Source organism: Arachis duranensis, chromosome 3 (genome assembly GCF_000817695.3).
Source record: "Arachis duranensis cultivar V14167 chromosome 3, aradu.V14167.gnm2.J7QH, whole genome shotgun sequence".
In the NCBI taxonomy this organism is placed as follows: domain Eukaryota; kingdom Viridiplantae; phylum Streptophyta; class Magnoliopsida; order Fabales; family Fabaceae; genus Arachis; species Arachis duranensis.
The window spans coordinates 63609387-63620218 of NC_029774.3; positions in this window are offsets into that span (position 1 = coordinate 63609387).

The window sequence follows — 10832 nt, forward strand, 5'->3', positions numbered from 1 at the left end:
TCCCAACACTTTTGCATTTCATTTTAGGTTTTTAGGATTTTTGTTGCATTTTCTTAGTTTTGCATATATATACAAATAAGCTTAGTCAAAAATAATGAAAATTTTTCAAGATTTCTATCTATAGGGCACATCAATTGATTTAAGTGAAAACTTTTCATAGAACTTGCTTGAATTATATATATTGTGGATCATGTTTTTGAGCTAAGAACACAAGCAAGTGAGTTTTGAGCCTAATGGTGTGGTTACATCTTATAACCACTTATTTTTCCTTCTTGTGTGCATTATTCTCTTTCTATGAATGTAGTCTTTGATTTGTTTGATCCTTTATATCCATTATTTTGTGTATTTATGCATTTATATGATTGAGGCCATCATTTCATTTAGCTCACTTACCCAAAATGCCTTACATTTTATCTTCCATTGTTAGCCAATTTGAGCCTACGCTTAACCCACTTGTTCTTATTTTTGCACATTACGAGCCTTAAAGTGAAAAACAATAATTGTCCCTTATTTGGATCTTTGATTAGCTTAGGCTAGTGTGTCTAACATTCAAGTGTGGAAACCTTGGGACATTGGGTGAATAAAAGGGTAGTTTTGTATTATTATTGGAAATATTGGGAATTGGATACATACTCATGTATTGATCAAATGTAAAACCTTATGCATTGAGGTTCTTATATATAAAAAAAATGAGAAAAAGAAAAGAAAAAGAAAAAAAACAATATGGGAAAGAAAAAAATATAGAAAGAGAAAGAAAAAAAAGAAAAAGAAAGAAATAAAAAAGGGATAAAATGCCCCAAAGCAAAGTGTAGCTCAAGGAAAAGAAAAAAATAGAAAAAGAAAGAAAAAAGAAGAAAAATAATAAAAATGGGACAAAATGCCCCAAAGCGAAGCTCAATAAGATCAATGCATAAGTGTTGTGAAATGAAAAAAAATGCATGAGTATGTGAAAAGGTGAAAAATGGGTATTTAGGCTAGCTTTGAAATTCTATAGGATGTCATAGGTTAGGTGGGAAGTTTAAGCTTATCAAAGATTCAAATTTCAAGCTCACTTAACCATATATGCATCATACCTTGACCCTAGCCCCATTACAACCTAAGGAAAAGACCTCATGATAGATGTATGCATGCATGAAATATATGTTGATTGTTAGAAGAAGAACAAATCTTGGAAAGCATGATTAGGGGAGAATTGAGAGAATCAACCCTAAACACTTGAGCGAATAGAGCGCAAACACATCCGATGAGGGTTTGATGCTCAATTACATGTTTTTGCCTATGATCATCTCTTCATGCAAGTTTGTAAAAATATTTAATAACTCAATTCAATTGTGGATTAGACTTGCTAGTCCTTTAGCCCTTGTGTATATATGTATTCTTGAGAAATTGATTTATTTTGACCAAGCAATTGCATTCATTTAGATAGTTGCATATAGGTAGATCGCATTTAGTTAGTTCCCATTGAATAAATGCCATACCCTTACTTCATTCTTGGTTTAAGCATGAGGACATGCTTGGTTTAAGTGTGGAGAGGTTGATAAACCCCATTTGTAGGGTTTATCTTGTGCTTGATTTAGGGGATTTTATAACATTTTTTACCCACATTTATCCATTGAAATAGCTTGGTTTTATAACTTCTCCTTTAATTGTGCTTAAGAGTGAAAACATGCTTTTTAGGACTTAAAATAGCTAAATCTAATTCTTTTTGATTCCATTAGATGCCTTGATATATTTGCTAAGTGATTTCAGATTTAGGAGGCAAAGATTGGATCAAGGGAATGGAGGAAAAGCATGTAAAAATGGAGAACTCATGAAGAAATGAAGGAATCGCAAAAGCTGTCAAGCCAACCTCTTTGCACTTAATCGACCATAACTTGAGCTAAAGAGGTCCAAATGATGCGGTTCTAGTTGGGTTGGAAAGCTAACATCTGGGGCTTCGAAACGATATAAGATTTGTCATAGTTGCTACACGTATGGTGACGTGTACACGCACTGTACGCGTACGCGTCGTTGTGCCACCTGGTTCACTTAATGCAATCCGTGGGCCAGCGAATTCTCAAGCTTTGTGGGCCCAATCCAACTCATTTCTGATGCTATTTAAGCCAAGAATTGAAGGGGAATCAACTAACTTTTAACCATTAGTCATAGTTTAGTTTTAGAAGTAGTTTCTAGAGAGAGAAGCTCTCACTTCTCTCTAGGATTAGGATTAGGATTAGGTTTAGTTCTTAGATCTAGATTTTAATTCATGCATTCATCTTCTTCTTCTTCTTAATTCTTTGTTGTTACATTCATTCTTCTTCTATTCTTTTGTTGTAATTTCCTTTATGTTGTTCTTATGTTTTGTTGTAGATCTACTATTGTTCCTTCCATTTTCTTTCAATTCAATAAGAGGTAATTCATGTAGATCTTGTTTCCTTTAATTGATGATTGGGATCCATTGACTCTAGTTCTCACTAATTGAATTAGTGGAGAGTTAGGACTTATGGACTAGGATTGATATAGCTCATTTGACTTTCCTTTACTACTAGTTAGAGGATGATTTAATGAGATTAATCCTTGCCAATTCTCATATTGTGGTTAGTGATTAGGATAGAGATCCTTGACCACCAACCCTTGCCAAGACCTTTTTAGGCCTTAGTTTACTTTCTTGCCATTTATCTTTCATGTTTCTTATTAAAACCCCAAAAATAACTCACAACCAATAACAAAACACTTCATTACAATTCCTAGGGAGAACGACCCGAGGTTTGAATACTTCGGTTATTAATTTTAGGGGTTTGTTACTTGTGACAAACAATCTTTTGTATGAAAGGATTATTGTTGGTTTAGAAACTATACTTGCAACGAGAATTCATTTGTGAAATTCTAAACCATCAAAAATCCAATCATCACTTGCAATCCATCTTGCATCCTGAATATGCTCCTATTTGCATCTTACTACTTGTTTAATAGCTCATATTCTACCATATTCTACTTTTAGGTTGTCGGACAAAAGAAAGAGGAAGAGAACACCAGAACCTACTCTTGCCTCACTTCAAGCATATGCTCAACAAACCTCTAGATCTCACCCTGACCTTCCGGATTAGCATCGGAGACGATGCTTAATCTTAAGTGTGGGGAGGTCGCCGTTGGCACCACATTTTGGGAACATTTCCTAGTTATATTTTCCTAGCATTATGTTCGATATTTTGGACACATTTTGGTTGTTGCATACTCTTTTATTTTGGATGTTAGATATTAGTAGATTTTTCTCTATATAGTTATCTTATTAGTAGCTTGTAGCTGTGATTAGAAAATATTTTGGAATTATTAAGACGTAGTCAACCCTTTTACATATGAAATTGGTTTTGGATTGGAAATAGAAAGGGAAAACTAAGGAACTTTTTTTAATCACAACAATGCTTAGTCAAAATAATGGAACTTTTCAAGGAACCCATCTAGAGAGCATAACCCAATTGATTGAAAAAGAAAAAAAATATTTTTTGTGAAACTTGCTTGAATCTATACTTTGTGAAGCATGTATTGAGCTTAGAACACAAGCTTGTGAGACTTGAGCCTATTGATGTGGTTACATTTTATAACCACTTATTTTCCATTCTTGTGTGCAATTATTCTTTTTCTATGATTGCAATCCTTGATTTGCTTGATTCTACATATCCATTTATTTCTTGTATTCATGCATTTGTATGATTGAGGCCATTATTTCATTAGCCCACTTACCCAAATAGCCTACCTTTTACTCTCCATTGTTGGCTAATTTTGGGCCTACGTTTAACCAACTTATTCTCATTTTAGCACATTACAAGCCCAAGGCGGAAAACCAATGAAAGTCCCTTGTTTGGATCTTTGATTAGCCTAGTCTAGTGAGAGTGTTCATTATTCAATGTTGGTGAGGCTTGGGAACATCGGATGGAAAAAAAGGGGTAATTACACTTCCATATTTAGGAATTGGGAATATATTCATGTATTGATTAAATTTATAGACCTTATGCATTGATATTCTTGTATATAGTTTGAAAGAAAGACAAAAGAAAAAAAAGAAAAGAAATATAGAAAAAAAATATAGAAAAAAGAAAGAAAAAGAAAAAAAATAAAAGGGGACAAAATGCCCCAAAGTGAAGCCCAATAAAGGAATCAATGCATAAGTGTCATGAACCAAGAAAGAGAATGCATGAGTATGTGAAAAAAAAAGTGAAGAATAGGTAGTTAAATTAGTACTTAATTGTATAGGTCATTGCATAGGTTAGGTGGGAAAGTCTATACTAATCAAAGATCTAAACTCTAGTCCACTTAACCATAAATGATCCTACCTTGACCCTAACCCCATTACAACCTAAATGAAAGACCTCATGATGAATGTATGCATGCATTGAATAGGTGTTGATTGTTAGAAGAAAATCAAATTTTGGAAACATGATTAGAAGAGAATTGAGTGAATTAAGCCTTAGACACTTGAGTGAATAGAGCGGATACACATCCGGTGAATGTTCAAAAGTTCAATTACATGTCTTTACCATATTATCTGTATTCTTGCAAGCTTGGATTTCTTTTGATAATTCAATACAACTGTGGTTTGGACTTGATCCCTATTGCTTTGCTCTAGCTCTTATGCTTGTATATATTCTCTTGGAAGTTGAGTTTTGTTGACCAAAGCATTTGCACTCACTTTATGTAGTTGCATTTAGATAGGACTCATATAGTTTAGTTGCATCAAATAAAGATCATACCCCTTGTTTCCTTCTTATTTTAGCATGAGGACATGCTAAGGTTTAAGTGTGGGGAGGTTGATAAACCCCATTTTTAGGGTTTATCTTGTATTGAATTTAGAGTATTTTGATGACCTTTTCTCGCATTTAGCCTATGAATTAGCATGGTTTTGTTATCTCTCCCGTATTTGTGCTTAAGTGTAAAAACATGGTTTTTAAGCCTTTAATTCGATAATTTTAATTCAACCTTGATTCCATAAGATGCCTTGATGTGTTTTCTAGTAATCTCAGGTTGAAATAGGCTAGGCATGGATCAAAGGAGCAAAGAAGGAAGCATGCAAGTGGAGAGAAGCACAAAAAAGCCAAAGAATTGATCTCGGCCAAGCACTCGCACGCGCACAAGGCGCTCGCGCGCACATTGCGGAATAAGCCAGGGACGCGCACGCGTATCGTACGCGCATGCATCATAGTCCGCACGTGATTCTGTTATTGCAACATGTGCCTGGCGATTTTGGAGGGTTTTAGCATCCAACTTTGGCGCCAAACTGCATATAAGAACCAAGGATTGAAGGGGATTAACACACATTCACATCCCTACACTCATTTTACAAGTTTTCTAGATATTTTTAGTTAGTTACATTTGTAGAGAGAGAGATTCCAACCTCTTTCTAGGGTTCATCTTCATTTTCTCAATTTTCAACTATTTCTTGGTGAGATCTACTGCAACTCTCAATTTACTTTGTTCATGTTATAAATCCTCTTCTCTAATCTCAATTAGTGCTTGTAATTGTTCAATCCTCATAGATCTTAGATTTAACTTTGTTGTTTTGGATTCTATTAATGCATTGATGATCTCATTTCATCGCTATTCGTTGTTGATTGTTGTTATTCTCTTGTATTGAATTACTTTGATTCTAGGCTTCTTCTCAATTCTACTATGTCTTTCATTCTTGCTCTCCACATGTTTGAGAAAATGCCAACTTTAGATATGGAGTAGCATCCCCTATCAATCCCCGGCAATGATGCCAAAAACTTGGTGCGGAATTTCTAACCACAAACTAACCGGCAAGTACACCGGGTCATACCAAGTAATACCTCAGGTGAGTAAAGGTCGATCGCACGAGGATTGATAGACTAAGCAACAATGGTTGATTAAACTATTTAGTTAGGCAAATAGAAAATGGTGTTGAGTGTTCAAAAAGCATTAAATAGGAACTTCAGAGTATCAAAAGACGGGCAATAACTAAGTTGGGAAAACAATATGGAGAAGGCAGTTAAGACTTCAGAGTTATCTATTTCTGGATTGACTTTCCTTATTAATTTATTTTAGTCATGCAAGATTTAATTCGTGGCAAACTATATGTGAGTAGACCCTAATTTCTTAGACCTTTCTAGTCTCCTCTAAAATTTATTAAGCCAATTCCTTTGTCAATTAATTCCAATTAGAGGATGAAGTTTAATTCTAGTTATTATGCCACAAAAATCCTAATTATCCAAATATAAGCAGATTATATGTCACGTATCCCGTTAAGTCCAGATAATTAGAATTTAGGAGAAATTGTTTTCAAGCTATTGTTCAAGTAAAGAGCTTTTCCAAGTTATACAAGAACTCAATTAGAAAGAGGGTCATACTTCCGTTCCACCCAATTTCATAAAATAAAGAAAGAAAACAATTCTTGAAATATAAATCAAAACATTAATTAAAATAGAAAAATAATAGTATCAATCCATACAATAGACAGAGCTCCTAACCTTAACAGTGGAGGTTTATTTGCTCATGGAAAAGAGTGGAAACTAGGATTCTCTTAACTAAGAAATTGGAATGAGGTGGAATGAAAATTGGAATAGAATCCCCCAGAAGAGAAGTTTCTTTTCTCTTTTATATCTAACCTCTGTTAATTTGAAATCTAATTTCTAAAATTAAAATAATATCTTTTCCTATTAAAATAAAATTTAAATTTAAATCAGAATTAATTAAATGATCTCGCGTAGCCTGTTGGAGAGGAGTGGGGACCACTTGACTTTACTGGTTCCGTGCTTAACTTGGCAAAGAGCTGCGCCTTACTTGAGTGCTAAAATGGGGCCCAGAAATCACCCTCAGTGTTTTCTGTATTTTTTGCACGTGGCGCATGTCACGCGTACGCGTTAGTCACGCGTACGCGTTGAAGATCTTCTTCGGGTGTCACCGTATGCGTCAGGTACGCGCACGCGTCGCTGCATAAATCTCCAATCACACGCATGCGTCAGGTACGCACACGCATCGCTCCTCGCTGGTCATCTCCTTTAATTCATGTGCTCCTTCCATTTGTGCAAGCTTTCTCTCCATCAAATCCAGCTAAATGCTACCAAAAATAAACATAATTGCACGAGACTCAAAGTAGCATCCATAGTGGCTAAAAGATAATAAATTCTAGATTAAACTCAACAATTTGAATGCAAATTCCCTAGGAAAAGATAAGAAAGATTTTCACGCATAAAAAAACCATACTACTGTAATAGTATTATTATTGATTGAAAGTGGATCATCCCTTATTAACCACATGAACATTTTTCGGTTTGGTAGCCTTTTTTATTTTGGTTTTGTGCATAAAAGATTTTCGGTTTGGTGGGTTGTGGCATTTTAATTGACTTGTTTAACATACACATGTTTGTGATGATGTATTAAATGAGTTTTGTTTAGGACAATTGACATTAGAGACAAATCTTCCGCTTTGATAAGCCATACTACTGTAATAGTATTCTTGTTGATTGGAAGTTAATAATCTTTTATTAACCACATGAACATTTTTCGGTTCGGTAGCCTTTTATATTTTGGTTCTGTGCATGAAGGATTTTTGGTTCGGTGGATTGTGGCATTTTAATTGACTTGTTTAATATACACATGCTTGTGGTTGTTGATATATTGAATGAAATATTGACTAAAATTTTTTATTACAGCAAAACACAACAAGAAAATGGCAACAATGAAGGAGAAGGCACATTATAACGTAAGCAGATTAAATATATTTATCCACTTTCATTTAATAATTTCTATTTTGTATTATAAATATATCCTCATATTCTGTTTCAAAACTTGCAGAAAACCCACTATTGCAGATGCCAAACAAAAGCAATAGCAACAGTGTATAGGGAAATGAGTCAAGAAAAGAAAGATATTGTAGAAAAAATGGGATTTGGTGGTTTGGCACATGTGCCAGAAACAAACATCTCTAATACATTGTTGATAGAATTGCTTGATCGGTTTGATGTAGAGAGAGGATGCTTGAAAACTCTATAAGGGACAACATATATAACTCCTCAGAAAGTAGCAGCTGCCCTCGACATAACTAATAGAGGTAATACATTTTTCACTTACAGCTTATTTTCAGTTCATTGGTGTCCGAAAAATTAAACTGACCATTTTTGTCTTATTTTTACTATTAAAATATTGCAGGAAATCTTTTTCCTGAAAAGATTGATTACAACAAGCTGAATCCAGCAGACAAGAAAATATTTGACAGCGTCAAAAATATTTCCTTGGTGACTTTGGCAAGGAATGTGCTGGATATGAGTCTAGAAGGAGAGGAGAACCGGAAAAAATTCAAGAGAACTTTTGTTGTCTTCATACAAAAGTGCTTCTTGATCCCCATGACGGTAAGTGTAGCCTCCCCAATCCACAAGCCACCGATCTTTCATGTGGACAACATTAGGGAATGGGATTGGGCAAAGCATGTTCTCAACTTCTTAATGAAAGGAGTTGAAAACAAAAGAGAGGGGAAGAAACTGTCTGTTGATGGCTGTGTTTTTGTATTAATGTTGATATACTTCCATGAAACAAAGTTTCCTCGCCCGTTTGCACCTGATGCTCCCCTTTCTTGAACGGATTTCATCTGAAAGAACACAACCATTGGTAAATACTCTACTAAAATTCTCCAAAAAATTTGCTTTGAAATGATTTTAGATTATAATTAAATTATTTGTCCTACTTGCAATTGTTAGTTTGTTCATTTGAATGTTTCTGCATTAAAAAACATTTTTCTTGATGAATAAATAGTTGTCACGTACTATTCACCATATGAATGTTTTTTCGGTTTGGTAGGATTATTTCATTCGGATAACCAGATTGTAATTTGTTATTTTGATGATTAAATACTTGAGACCTTGTTTCCATTTTAGGGACTTCTGTACATAAATCAAAAAAAGAAAAATAACAAAAATAAGTAACTTGGACAAAAAAGAAAAAGAAAAGAAACTAAAAAAAGAAAATTGTTAAGAGGGATTCTTCTTCAGAAGAGGAAAGACTTTCCGAATCTGAATCCGAAAGTCAGTAAGTTTAATTTTCATATCAATTTCATTTAATTTGTATTTGCTTAAATTTGTTCTTATGCGCTTGTTCTTGTGTATTGCAGAGAAGAAGAAATAAGAAAAACCACAACAAAGAAAAGAAAACAACCATTGAAGGATGTTAAAAAATAAATCAAAAAAACAAAGCCTATGCCTATAGATTCAGAGAGCACAAGTGAATCTGAAAACGAGTAAGTATTGCATAATTTCCATGAGACATTTTGTTGATTGCATATATATTTAAATTTGGTTCGGTGGGCTTCTAAGTTTCAGTTTAGCAATTTAATTTATTTAAGTTCGGTGGTATCTGTGGGTTTGGTTGACTACATTGTTAGTGTCTTGTCTCTGGTATTAATTCAATGTGTTTATCTATTTTATAGAGAAAATAAAATTGAGAAAACACCCATAATAAAAAGAAGAAAATAACCAGAAAGGGTGGCAAAAACACCAACCCAACCTGACAAGGAGTAAGTTTCTCGAATCATATTTTCTTTTATTGATACTTACATTCTAGATTTTTTGATACTTATATTATGAACTTTCAAAACTAAGCAAGCAAAAGACAATGTTGCCGAAAAAAGAAAAAGAGCAATGAACATGATAAGAGAAAAAAGATCAAAGAAAAGAAATGATGGAGCTCAGTCAGCAAACGTTGCTGTGGATCAGTTTGACTCTCCGCAGGCACCAAATGAATTCTCAGACGTAAAATTTAGTTTATTATTCCCGAATTCTTTTTCTTACTTTGCTTACTTTTGCTACAGCCTCTTCTAATTCCTCTAGATTCAATTACTAATATTTATTTATCTTGCTAAGAGTGCCAACTGTAAATGTGGATAGTGAGCAAGTTTTAGAGACTCAAGTCTTAGAGTGCCAATTACCAGGTAAATTGGTTCACTGCATATTATATTTTCGGTTCGGTGGTTGCCCAAAAATGAATTTAATGTCATTCTAAACCTCTGCTTTTAATGTTGCTTTCTAATTTTAACGTGTTATTTTTTTTAGGAAAATACCCCGAAACCTCGGTCAAATATTTTAGAAAAAAGAAAATCTTGGCAAGAAAGACTTCTAAAACTCCACAAGTGTAAGTTAAAATTATTTATATTACTCTTTAAATTTAGTTAATAGTTTTTGTTTAATTAATCAAAAGGAAGTTGTGTTTAAATGTCACTAGAGGTACTCCTCATTTTGACCTATAAATCATTGAGTTTCAAGAACCAATTCGTTCTTAACCTTTGGAAATGTGAGTTTTTTAATGTGCAAATTCCTATTTTTCAAAATAAATTCTAATTATTCAAGATTAACTTTTTCCTTGTTTACATTCCTTAGACCTCCTCTTGCATTATCTCTTCCAAGTTCAGTTCAAGAAGAGTTGATGAAGGATGACTTCTTCTATGTCCCTCCACAAGAAGAAACACAACAAACTTCTAAAAATGAGTAAGTTAATAAATATTTATTCACCACATGAATCTTGTTTAATATTTACTGCTTATAAATGCTTTAATTATGGTTTAGTTGAAACCAAAAATGAATTCAATGTATTCTTCTCTTTGAACTCTCTTATGCTTATTACAGCTGCCCTCAAGAAGCTGAAATGCAGGGTGTTATAGTATCTCTTATGAGTTCTGTAATTGAAAACTTATTGAAAGATGACTATGTGTGTGAAATTTCTAATGAAGTGTAAGTTTCACATAAAAATTATTTTTATTAATTTTAATGGTTGTTATTGAACTGTTTTCTATTTAATGCAATAGCCCTGCAAAAGAACAACAGCAACAAGCCCAAGAACCACCGGTGCAACAAGAA